The sequence below is a fragment of the Apium graveolens genome, chromosome 1, assembly GCF_009905375.1.
Source record: "Apium graveolens cultivar Ventura chromosome 1, ASM990537v1, whole genome shotgun sequence".
Classification (NCBI taxonomy): Eukaryota; Viridiplantae; Streptophyta; class Magnoliopsida; order Apiales; family Apiaceae; genus Apium; species Apium graveolens.
The window spans coordinates 25,020,059-25,031,547 of NC_133647.1; the positions used below are offsets into that span (position 1 = coordinate 25,020,059).

At 35.9% G+C, this 11,489-nt stretch overlaps 1 non-coding gene across 1 annotated transcript; it reads right to left on the minus strand.

Annotated features, from left to right (window-relative positions):
* Nucleotides 1-10,848: 10,848 nt before the first annotated feature.
* LOC141682528 (small nucleolar RNA R71) lies at nt 10,849-10,954 on the minus strand. Its single transcript, XR_012559811.1, has one exon. It is a non-coding gene; the product is annotated as a small nucleolar RNA R71 (small nucleolar RNA).
* Nucleotides 10,955-11,489: the final 535 nt, after the last annotated feature.

The following is an 11,489-nucleotide window of genomic DNA, read 5'->3' on the forward strand; positions in this document are numbered from 1 at the left end:
ACTAAGGAATGGAACTCAGTTTCATGTGTTCCAACTGAAAAACATCTTGCTGAGCACTTGACTAAAGCTGATGAAATGTTAAATTCTGATGATTTTAAAACCCAGCTTAGAGTCACTGCATTGAGTACTAAACATCTACAAGGTCTTCATTCAACTACTCATGCAGAGCTACACAAGATTCAGGAGAACTTTATCAAACAGGAACAAGTTTGGAAAATTGATAAGAAAAAGTTCTTTCAACCTACCATTGACAGGATTGCTTATATTGAGAAAACTCAAGAGAAACAACAAGCTCAGATTGATGAAATTCTGACAAATCAAGCTTCTCAACAATCGCAACTTACTGAAATCCAATCCTCAGTGGAATTATTTATCTCTCTTTTACTACCTGCTGATGCCAAAAAGGGGGAGAAGGTAATTAAGTCCAAATGCAAAATTAACAAGACACTGCAAGGAAAGGATGATGGAAATGATGATCAAGGATACTCTGGAATGGGTAGCGGTCATAGTCAAGGTAGAAGGTTTACATCAAGACAAGCTAGTCACAGGACAAGTTCTGATACTGGGAAAAGAATAAGTTCTGCTGCTGGTAAAAGGATAAGTTCTGATGAACTTCTAGATCTTGATGAGGAAATGTCAAGACAGTTATTTCTTCAAGAAAATCCAGGAATGGACTTGAAAGTTTAAAGGAAGAAGAAGCCAGACTTAAATCAGAGAAAGTCACATCTAAATCTGAAGCTTCTGGTAAAAAATCACTTCCAAAACTCAAAGGCATTGTGAACAAAGAAAGGACACATACTGAAGCAACATTGGCTAGATCACAACCACAGATAGATCCAAGATCCAAGGGTAAAGAAAAGGTTGGTGAACCTATCAAGGTTTATGTACCTCCTGAGGAAGAAGAAATTACTGATGAAAAGGATGATCTTGCTCTGACTTCAAGAAAAGTTCTTAAAACAACCTTTGACATGGCTCAAGTTGTTCAGAGTCAAGAAATTGTAAGTTCTGATATTCAGAAGAAGCAAGTAACCTCTGACATAGCTCAAGTTAACTTGATATCAGAAAATAGATCAAAGACACTCCTACCAGGATTCACTAAAGCAAAATAGACTCAATCTTTGAAGACTACTGCAAGTGGTTTTGAAGGAAGAGTAGTTACTGGAAAGGAAGCTAGAGATAAAACTGGATTGGGAAGTGTTGATGAAAGAAGAGTACACAACACTACCAATGATCCAACTTCTTTGAGTGAACCAGGTATTGGAGCAACTCCTGAGAGATTGAATCAACTGGAATCTGTACAGATGGTTTACCATACCTACTTGAAAGAATACATCATGTTGTATTTCATGACAGATGGTAGGGTTTATCATATAAGACAAAATGCCATTCCATTGAAGTATTTTGAAGAATTGGAGCATGTACTTTTCTTACTTCAAGTGGATGACAGAATAACAGGGACTGCTGCAAACTACTTAAAAGAACAGATTCAGAGACAGAAAAGGCTTTATTCTGTTAAGTCTGACAGCATATATGTTCCAAAGTACATAGATCACAATGGTGATATTGTTGATATGAAGCTTAATAATGCACAGATCAGAACATATCTTGGTATTAAGGGACTTGAATTCAATCTAGAGTCTGACAAAGCTTATGTCATAAGACTAGATCAGGAGTTGAGAAAAGCAAAGATCAATGATCTCAGAGCTGCAATCTTTCAAACTGGTGAAGATACTGCAGAGCTTAAAGATGTCAAAAGGAGAATGATTGATGAACTCAGATATGTTGAGAAATGTTTGTTGAAGAACTATCTCAGAACAACTCCTGACATCAGAGAGATTAGAAAATGATGAAGCCAAGTCGAAGATCTACAACTGCTTAAATTCTGATATTTATACAGACTGAAGTTGTTATCAGAAGTTGAAATTGGTAAAAGCTTTGAGGACTGTAAGTTGTAGTTATCTAGTCTAATTCTCATGCATTTGTACTTAATGTTTTTGACATCATTAAATATCTGTTAAACTTGTATATTATGTTAATTTACAAGTTGGGGGAGATTTTTAGATATATTTGATAATGTCATGGCTAATATGTTTTATGTTTAGCTTTCAGATCTTACTTGAACAGGATAAATCAGTACTTAACTGTTGATCAGTACTTATACTGGAAGTCAAGACTTAAGGATATCAGTACTTATGATATCAGGAGATAATCATCAGAAGATAGATATCAGAACTTAAGTGCTGAAGGACGATCAGATAAGGACAGTAGCTGATTAAAGGAAAGAAGATCAAGATAAACATAAGAAGAGATATGCATGAAGAAGGAATTCTGTAAAGAATGGAATACTTGGAAGAAAAGATATCTGATTGATATATTTTAGGAAGCAGAATTATATTCCATATCAATTAGCGATTATCTTGTAACTGTGTAGTATATAAACACAGACATAGGGTTTACACTAAAAGTGTTATCATTATTAGAGAAGATTATTCATTGTAACCCTAGCAGCTCTCGTGATATTTGTTCATCACTGAGAGGTAACAGTTCCATACTGTAACATAGTTTATTGTTTCAATAAAGTTTGTTTTCTGTTACTTAAGTTCTTAAAGTTCGATTTGAGTGTACTATACACTGTATTCACCCCCTCTACAGTGTGTGTGTGACCTAACATAGGTTTTCTTCTAGAATTTGGATTCCACCAGTAGCGGAGTTAAAAAATGAAATTTTACAGGAAGCTCATAATTCAAGGTATTCAATCCATCCAGGGAGTACCAAGATGTACAAAGATTAAAGAAAAATTATTGGTGGCCAGATATGAAGAGGGAAATTGCGGAATGGGTTAGCAGATGTTATACATGTCAGAGGGTTAAAGCAGAGCATCAGAGACCAAGTGGATTGCTACAGCCATTGGAGATTCCAGAGTGGAAGTGGGAGCATATTTCCATGGATTTCATAGTTGGATTACCAAGGACAAAAGCTAATCATGATTCCATCTGGGTTATAGTGGATAGACTTACCAAGTCAGCTCATTTTCTGCCTATAAATGAAATATTTTCACTCGACAAGTTGGTCCATATGTACCTGAAGGAAATTGTAGTTCGTCATGGAGTTCATGTGTCTATCATATCCGATCGAGATCCAAGATTTAATTCGAGATTTTGGAAGAGTTTTCAAGAATGTTTGGGAACGAGACTAAATATGAGTACGGCTTACCATCCACAGACGGACAGCCAGAGTGAAAGAACGATCTAGAAAATTGAAGAAATGTTGCGTGTTTGTGCTATTGATTTCAAAGGAAGCTGGGACGAGCATTTACCCCTGGTAGAATTTGCTTACAATAACAGTTATCATGCCAGTATTGGGATGCCACCCTATGAAGCCCTTTATGGACGCAAATGCAGATCTCCAGTGTATTGGGACGAGGTAGGAGAATGCAAAATACTTGGACCTGAATTAGTACAGCAGATAAAGGAAGTTGTTGAAGTTATCAAGAAGAGATTAATAGCAGCACAAGACCGTCAAAGGAAATATGCAGATCAATCAAGGAAAGACATGGAATTCGAAGAAGGGAATTTGGTATTACTGAAAGTATCACCGTGGAAGGGATTAACGAGATTTGGAAAGAAAGGAAAACTGACCCAAGATACGTTGGACCTTTTGAGATTTTAAAGCGCATTGGCAAAGTAGCTTACGAGTTGGCGTTACCTCCGCACATGGAGCACATTCACAATGTTTTTCACGTATCGATGCTTAAGAAGTATAATCCAGACTCCAGGCATGTAATAGAATATGAGCCAATAGAGCTTCAGGAAGATTTGTCATATGTAGAGAGTCCGATAGAAATTCTAGAGGAAAGAGAGAAAGTATTAAGAAATAAAGTGGTAAAGCTAGTAAGAGTATTGTGGAGAAACCCAAAGGTTGAAGAGTCAACCTGGGAGTTAGAAAGTGATATGAGAGCAAAGTACCCTCATTTATTTTCTTAGGAGATTCTGAGGACAGAATCCTTTTAAGGGGGGAAGGATGTAATATCCGGGATATATCGTGTAATTATTTTGCTAATAAATAATTATTATGTATGTTCAGTATTTATTCAGTGAATTATTTGTTAAGTGTTAAAAGTGTTTGGATGTTAAAAAAATAATATTAATTGAGTATTTTAATTTTTATATGTCCAAAATAAAATATAGATAATTGTCATATCTTCCTATTTATTTTTATAGTGATTTATGATTTTATAGGAAATATATGGATTTTGTAACATCTTTTTCTGGGTATTTAAAAACTATTTTATATAATCGGGAACCAACCGACATCATCTGTTTTTACGTTTTTATAACCCGAAACTCTTCCAAAAACTCCTTCCCTACCTAATTGCAATATTGCGAGCATTTTCCATGTTTCGACTTTTTCGATCCGGCGTATGGCTTGTCTTGCGCGGGTCCCGGCGTAACATTTTCGATACATTATTCGTTTCCGTAAAACTCGTATTTTTGATAAACGGGATCTTTTTATTAAACTATCACAATTATTACCTCATAATACGTGTAACCAGGCGCTGAGACCAAGACCTCACTACAAATTGTACTGGTTTGGATAATTATCCCGAAAACCGGTACCGTTTGGATCAGTTTTTATAAATAAACGTACCATTTTATATCCGGAATGATCCAACGGGATACTAATTTTCCGTAATTATAAATAACCTTTACCGTATTTTATTACGTATCAAAAATCATTTGCAGATAGTAATTACATAATTTTCCAGAGAAAATACCTATATTCATAAACCTTTCTAAGAATCATACAGCAATTTGAAGGTGTTAGTGATCTCTGTTTTTAAAGCTTGAGTAACCAAAACGAAGGTCTCAGAGTGTTCAATCAGTTTCTTCAAGTTCCAGAACTGCAGAAATCAAGGTTCATTTTCTATATTTTTATTTATTTTTGAATTATTATGATAAAAAATATGAATTTTTTCGGATGATTGTTTGAATGATTTGATGATTGCATGTTGTAGAGCTTGTTTTCCTGATGATTTTGATATATTATATGACTGATTTGGAGTTCAATAACATGTTCAAAATTGAGTTTGATTTTCGAATTTTGAAATTAGGGTTTATAACCCGAATGAATGTTCTTAATTAAAATTTAGGGCTTTTTGATTTAGGGGTTATTAGCTATTAATATATAGTGGGTTGTGTTCCTTATAAAATTTGCAATCGATTGGTATATAGCTCGTTAACAGAGGATTCATGAATTGAAGGGAGTTGTATTTTTAAAGTTACGTCGAGTTCGCCAGAAACCCGCGAACTTCTCGGCCAAATTTCGGCCAACTCAGGGATGGGTTGTGTAATTTTATGGCATGGTTATGTTCCTGGTATTGTGTAGTTATGATCTGGAGGTGTTGGTGGGGTGAGGACGCTGGAATCGTCTTCTCCGGCGAGACATAACGTTTTCCGGCGACCCCCTGCAAAATTACAGTTTGTTTAATAACCCCAATTTTTGGAAATTTTTGAAACCCTTATGAATAGTGTTTTTACTGAATGAGAAAACTTTTCATGCCACACTATGTAGGGGTTCTGATATGGATATTCTGAGATTTTATTAGTACTTTATATGGGATATAAGTGTATGTAAAGATCGTCAGAATCCAAATCCGAACACTTTGATTTTTCCCGGAAAATCCACTAGATACGGAAAGAATTGAGTATAAGGTAACAGGATAAAAAGGATTTAAATTAAAGGATTATAAGAGAGGATCATAAAAGAGATATAATATATTGAGAAAGGTTAAGGGAACCTAAGTAATAAGATCCCGGGTATGATCCCTCAAACGATAAACAAGAACGAAAGTTAAGCGAAGCGTAAAACAAATAAACGGTCAAGAAACAAGCTTGTAAAAGAAGCAAGGGAGACTAATCAAGTGGAGTAGAAAATAGATGACATCATCACTCCATAAGAGTTAGACAAGTGGCTAGATGGTGAGGTAAGCATGGTGATGCAAGCATTAATCAAGATATTTATCCAAGATTAAACCTCCACCAAGTATTCTAATCATATTTTTTAACCAAGTAATCAACCAAGCAACTCCTTTCTTCTCTCCCCACCTTGTAGCTTCGACTTTTTCATAAAAATGGAGGTTTAGAAATTCAAAGTCCAAGCTTGGCTCATTCATAATTCTCAAGGTAATTCCCATGGCTTCTTGATATTATAACTTAGTTATCCTAGAAGTTTGAGCTTCAAAAATCATGTCTTTCTTAGCTAATTAATTCATCAAAGATGATGATGAATAGTAATGAATAGTAACTTTCAAGAACTAACTTTGATTTCTTGATTTCTTTTGGAAGTTCAAGGTTGTTTAAGCTTAGATCAGGGCTCTCTTAGGAATTTCAAGGCTCTTTGATGGTATTAAGAAGCTCCAAGAAGGTATAACCAAGCTTTCCCCTTTGATTTAAGTTATAAGTTTGTATGAGCTTGGATTGTAAATGGAGGTTTTAATGGTTGAATTAGTGAATGAAATATTAAGCATGTTTAGTTATGTATGTAAGTTATTGTAGTTAATTATTGAGCCGTTATCATACTTGGTATTAAAATTATGATCCATGGATGTTTTGACTTAGAAAATGGTGGAGTGGTAGGTTGGTTTGTTTGTGGTTGATGTTTGGATTGTTGTGGTTGGTTTGGTGTTGATTGGTGGTGATTTGATATTGAATTGATTTGGTAAAATTTGAGAATCGCTAAGGTATAGCCGTCGTAATGCCCAATTTTCCTTAGACTGTTTTGTGAATGACTTTTGCACCCGAACACTAACTACCATGAACTGACCATTGCCATGTTTAGATAGTTCATGTTACGAGCTTCGTTTGGATATGTAGTTCGTTTGATTCCGATGTACGGTTTAGGAGAAATGACCGTTTTAAATAACGGCGTTTAGCGAACGAAACTTTTCCCCTCGCCTTACTTTGAAACATAGATTAAAGACCAAAAAGGGTTAATTAATGTATGAAACAATTATGGTAAGAGTGTTAGGCAGTTGGTAAGACACCCGCGAAGGAATCTCTTTAAAACTCATAATGGTTAATTTATTAAAAATGGTGGAGCCGAGGGTACTCGAGTGACTTAAGAGAATCAGTAAGCACAAAATGAGCGTTAGAGTCTGAGTTGGTTAGAGTATAGATTTACAAGTGACTTTGGTTTAATTGCAACTTACTTGTTGCTTATAGGTTACCAGACTGGTCCCGAGCCATTCGTAACCCCCAGTCGCTCAGGCAAGTTTTCTACCCGTTATACTGTTGTTGTGATGTAAATATATGTATATGCATTATCTTGTGTTATTGCATGATTGTTATTAGCAAATTTTGCGATATATTGGAGCATGCTGATATGGTATATATGCATGTCTGTTTCGTAATCTGGTTATCTATCTGTTATTTCAATGCTTATAGTTGCATAATACCTATGCTAGAAATAAGCAAGTAGTTGCGTATACCCTTAGTATAGGGGATAAAAGGTGAACATATTTCTAAACCGGGAGTCGATGTTCCCGAGTATATTATATATATATATTTATATATATGGATATAGTTTTTAAAACTATTGATCGAATAAGGTTTATTCGATACCTTTATTTTACTTAATTGAATATTATTTTGAGTATTCATTCGAGGGCTTATGACTCAGTTTATTTTATTATTTGAATATTATTTGAATATTCATTCAAGGGCTTATGACTCAGTTTATTTTATTATTTGAATATTATTTGAATATTCATTCGAGGGCTTATGACTCAGTTTATATTATTATTGAATATTACTTGGATATTCATTTGAGGATGTATGACTCCTTTATTTTATGAATATTATTTATAGTATTCATTCGAGGTATTATGACTCTGCTTATTACTTAATAATATTCTTTATTATATTAAAGAATAAGGTGTCGATAATCAAACTTATTTTTGATTATTCAAATAAAGATATTACTTTCGTATAAGTATATCTTTGATTATTTGCTATTCATTTCAAGTATAAGTTTTCCAACTTCTACCTCAATTATTCTTCATGGGAATATTATTTAAATAATAATATTCAGATATTCCTTTCATATTGGGACTGATTTATTTTATAAATCAGCATTACTCCAAACATTCTTAAAAATGTTTTCGAGTCTTCAAAATGAATTTAAAAAGGGTAGAGCGGATCCCAAAACTTGTTTTCAAATTCAAGATCTTCCATTTTAAGGGGACTTGAATACTCGCTCAAAAATCTAAGGGATCCGGCTCTATGGTGTATTTTATATTCACAACAAGGTTGCAGTTTTGGTAAATGAATTGATTACTTACCCAACATTCGGGAAGTAAGTCCATCTATTGAGTCGGCCAAAGCAACATGTGCTCAGTGGGCGTCCATGATAGTGTAAGTGGCTCAGTGGGAGTCCATCAAATGCATAAGTGGCTGAGTGGCAGTCCAGCATAAGGTCCTATTGCGACCAGGGTGATGACCAGTGGGGAATTCGTCCATCTACTAGTAGAAAAGGTTACTTATTGGTATCTTTGCCTGATCAGCAAGATATCAGGTTTATGCCAAGGTTTTCTCCTTTCCAAATTCATTGGATATTGCAACTCTGTTTATAATTTTCATAACAGAGGTTTTCAAGGAGTGTATGAAATGTATATATATATAGGTATATATATGTCGGGACTTAATGAAGTATCTCGTAACTTCATTATTTATAATGATATTCAAAGATTGAATCTATTCAAATCTTGTCTTGTAGTCTCATCTATGTGATGAACTTTTGAAACTGATTATAACTTGAACGGTGGTAGTTCAAGTAGTATTTGGGAAAGATATAAGTATATTGGGGTATCTTGTAACTTCATCTTTTAAACTTATATCTAGTTAATGATTGTCTTATGAATGACAAAGATTTTCGGAAAAATGTTGAGACAAGGTTAGATATATGAGATCACCTTGCAACGATTTTTTTTATATATACAGTTATAAACTGGAACTTTGTGTGTATTATGCATGGAAGAGGACTTCCAATATTTTGAAAAGTATATATGTATATATATATACTGAATATTTTGCGACTTCATCGCATTAAAGATATAAAACTTGGTTCATTTCTTTTGATCAAGACTTTCCTGAGTACTATGAGAAGGCTCATATATTGTTAATCATTATACATATTATTTTGGTGGGCTTGCTGCTCACCCTTGCTTTCTTCTTTCATCACACAACATCAGATAGACAAGATGAACCAGACCAAGCTCCCGATTCGTAAGCGGTTAGAAAACGTTCGGCAATCTTCTGGAAGCGTTGATGCTGCTGTAGCTGAGGTAGGAACTACCAATAGGCTAGGCTTTCAACTTTTGATGTACCAGACTTATGTATAATATGAATTGTAATAATGGCAAAGAAAATGTAAATTTATTTAAAAAAACTTTTAATGCGTATTGGCATATAATTGTGGAACAAAACGACTTGTGATTTTTTTTTGAGTATTCATCTCTAAGACTATAACTTGGGGTGTGTGTGTGTATATTGTGGGGTCACAGTAAAGAGTAGTTGATTGTTTAATAAGATTGGGTGTTGTTAAGGGAAGTGGAACTCATGACAACCCGGATCCCCGACCCCGGATTTGGGGGTGTTACAGAAATGGTATCAGAGCTAAGCGTTATAAACCTCAGAGATGATGTGACGTTAAGATAATAAGTTCATTAAGATAATAAGAACTCTTGGCAAGTTCATAGTCGGGCTACCTAACGTAGCACCAACAGTTAAAACCCTTATGGGAACCCTTATAAATGTAGCGATAGAAGCGTAGTTCGTTATCGTATATGGTAGCGGGACTCTGAACCCTTAGGTTGAGGAGCAACAACGCGATGATGTTTTATTACTTATTGGAGATCAGATTATGGATCCGATAGAGCATCCTAACGCAGGACCAGATGATGTTCATATTGAGGATGTAGCGGTTAAGGATGTTGTCCTAGAAGGGATTGTTGTTGAGGAGGATCCCGTGGAGGATCCTGACAAGAATGAATAAAGGACCACTGTGGAATTGATAACCATGGTTAGAGCGACTACCAGAGGTAGGACTGGTCGGTCACTACCGGAGGTTCGTTCAAGTTTGTAAAGATAGTAGCCCCTTTAACGCGGCTTACTCATAAGACTGAGAAGTTCGAATAGACAGAGAAAAGCGACAACAACTTTTAAGAACTGAAGCAAAGGTTGGTGACGGCCCCTATGTTGGCGTTGCCGGATGGAAAAAGGAGATTTGTGATTTGTAGTGACGCTTCGCATAAGGAATTTGGGTGCTTCTTATACAGCACAGCAAGATAATCGTGTCCGCGTCAACACAATTAAGGGAATATAAAATTCGATATCCCCGCCCATGAGCTTAGGCTCGTGGCAATAGCTTTACCCTAAAGATTGGAGGCACTACTTGTATGGAGAGAAGTACGGGATTTACACAAACCATAGGAGCTCTAGTGCATTTTCACGCAGAATGAGCTCAACATATGCCCGAGGAGGCGGTTAGAGCTAATCAAGAATTATGATTGGGAGATTCTTTATCATTCGGGGAAAGCCAATGTGGTGGCTGATGCCCTTAGTAAAAAGGAGAGACTCAAGAGGTTAATGTCTTTGGGATTTCATTGAGATCTGCGACACCTTCAAGTTTAGCAGTGTTTCTGAAGATGCTATAAAGCTGAGACTATTCCTATTCTCTCTGAGGGACAAGGCTAAGAGCTAGTTACACTCTCTACCAGCTGGTTCGATTACTACTTGGGAAGATCTTGCTCAAAAATTTCTTACTAAATTCTTCCCTATGGCAAAGACAGCTGCAATCAGGAATGCTATTACTCAATTTGTGCAGCAAACGGGAGAATCGCTTTGTGAAGCTTGGGAGCGCTACAAGAAATGCTTAGGAAGTGTCCTCATCATGGAATGCCTGATTGGATGATCATCAATTATTTTTACAATGGGTTGGGAGCACAGTCCAGACCCATGCTCGATGCAGCATCAGGTGGAGCATTATGGGCAAAGAGCTATAAGGAAGCCTATGATCTAATTGAATTGATGGCTGCTGATGCATATCAGTATCCAACCCAGAGATGTCCATAGGGCAAGGTAGCAGGAGTTCTTGAAGTGGATATAGCTACGGCTATCACTGCTCAACTAAAGGCGTTGTCCATGAAGATCGATTCTCTGGCTAACTATGGTGTTAAGCAGATAATTAGTGTTTGTGAGCTGTGTGCAGGTCCGTATGTGATGGAGCAATGCACTATATCTAGTGACTCAGCTCAGTTTGTGAGCAACTTTCAGAGATCGCAGCAACCAGTTCCAAACACTTTTCATCCTGACAACTGGAATCATCCTAACTTCAGCTGGAGCAACAATCAGAATGCGATGCAACAACCATTCCAGCAGTTTGGAAATAAGCTATTCAATCCTCCTGGTTTTCAGCAACAAATTACACCAAAA